This window comes from Suncus etruscus, chromosome 5 (genome assembly GCF_024139225.1).
Source record: "Suncus etruscus isolate mSunEtr1 chromosome 5, mSunEtr1.pri.cur, whole genome shotgun sequence".
Lineage (NCBI taxonomy): Eukaryota > Metazoa > Chordata > Mammalia > Eulipotyphla > Soricidae > Suncus > Suncus etruscus.
This window is the reverse complement of record NC_064852.1, coordinates 120,905,137-120,907,048: the sequence shown is the minus strand read 5'-3', so window position 1 is coordinate 120,907,048 and position 1,912 is coordinate 120,905,137. Positions and strand designations below refer to the sequence as shown.

The window sequence follows — 1,912 nt, the reverse complement described above, 5'->3', positions numbered from 1 at the left end:
AAAATAAAATGAAATAAAATAAATCTAGACAAAGGAGCAGCAGCCAACCAAGAATTCTGCATTGAAAGAACATGATGCTTTTCTATAGGCAAAATATCTAGTAAGAGGACTGCCAGTAAGAGTTCGCTGATCAATAGACACTCTGAATATATTCTTCTCTCAATAACTTTGTGAGAGAAATGACTACTAAGGGCGAAGATATTGAAATTTAAATATATTCTTAAACTTGACACAATAGCACATTGCTGTGAGTTAAATATGTCTAGATAAGTCAGAACCCTAGAATGCCGGTGCATTCAGCTTTGCCCCTGTTTTTATGCATACCTCACTGGGCATGTTAGCACTCAGTGCTTGCTCCAGAAGGCCAGTCATAGCACCAACACATCTTTAAAGCTTTCCTCAGTGAAAGAGGCAGGAAGCTGGGAAAATGAATATAATTTCTTGCACATATGTCATATGTTCAAAAATACTGAGATAAATTACTATTCATCTGAATTATGATTAGAAATATAAGCAGGTAACAGTATCTCCATTTACTTCCTTGGTAGAAAATGTACTTAACTCGAACAGCAAGAAGTTCCTTATGGGGAGGATACAGGAGGTTCAAGAGGCAGCCAGTTTCCAAATTGTTCAGTTTCCCTCTCGGTCCCTTTCTTCTTGGTCCCCTCTCCTAGTTCTGCCTTCTGCCTGTTTGGTCAGACTAGCATTCTCCACAGCACAACATTCCTTAAGGTCAGAGAAAGAAGATGAAGAAGGTGGCCTTCACTGGTGTAGTCTATGAAAGACTGTCTAAAATAAAATCAGAATTCTTCTAATACATTTTAATGCTTCCTCATTTCTGGTGCTAGAATTAAAAACTTTCTCACTTCTGTGGGATGAACCGTGTTATACATTGTATGACTGAAAATCAATCATGAACAACTTGAATCTGTGGGAAAAATTGTATTGTGAACGACCTCATAATCATGATGCTTAAACAAGTAATTTAAAAGATATAAAAATATCATAACTAATATGGTAATAATAGCCAGAGACGATAGAGACGAGAGCCTGGAGGACTAGTCCAGGTAGGAAACTTGCCACAGATATCAGGGGAGTGCAGTTAGGGTAGAGAAGGGTTCACTATGTCAATGATAGTTGGAAATGATTACTTTGGGCAAGAATTGGATTTTGAAAGGAAATAATGATACGCATGATACCCCTTCAGTAATAATAGTACAAACTACAGTGTCTAAAATAAAAAATATGAAAGTGAGTGAGGAGAGAGAGAAAAAGAGAGTGAAGAAAAATGTTCCAGAAGCAGGCAGAGGTAGGAGGTGGGAGGAAAACTGGGGATATTGGTGGCAAAACTGTGCCCTGATTAAGGATATGTACATTGTATGACTGAAACCCAAAGATTGAAAAACTTTGCAATTATACTTACCTGGCAGTGATGATTCTATGATCAAGAAGGTGGTTTCCCCAGGGTGAGACTCGCCCATTGCACTCCTGGCGTGCTGACCCTTGCGATTTCCCCAAATGTGAGAAACTCGACTGCATAATTTGTGATTGTGGGGGACTGTGTGCGCGCTTTCCCAATCTGCTTTGTTACAAGAAAAGAACTCTCTCTTTACATATAGTACTTATTGAACAGGCATTTCCAAAGCTACTTGTACTAGCATCTCTTTATGGTCTCCTATGTAAACTCGTATCTCCCCTAGCTCGCAAGCTTTCCTTTCTATGAACCCTACTTAGACTTACACAAACTTAATATTTCCCTTGCCACCCAGCCCAGTGGGCCAGGCTTCCATCTCCAACCTTCTTCATCTTCTAGCTCCCTGGCCAAAGATTTCCTGCCACCTGTGCACTCGCAGCATCACCACCAGACTAAAAGGCTTGCCGCAGGTGGAGGAAACACCCCTGGAAGGATGAA

General features: G+C 40.2%; 1 non-coding gene across 1 annotated transcript; it reads left to right on the top strand.

Annotated features, from left to right (window-relative positions):
* The first annotated feature begins 1,415 nt into the window (after positions 1 to 1,415).
* Positions 1,416 to 1,579, top strand: LOC126010207 (U1 spliceosomal RNA). Its single transcript, XR_007496329.1, has one exon. It is a non-coding gene; the product is annotated as a U1 spliceosomal RNA (small nuclear RNA).
* Positions 1,580 to 1,912: the final 333 nt, after the last annotated feature.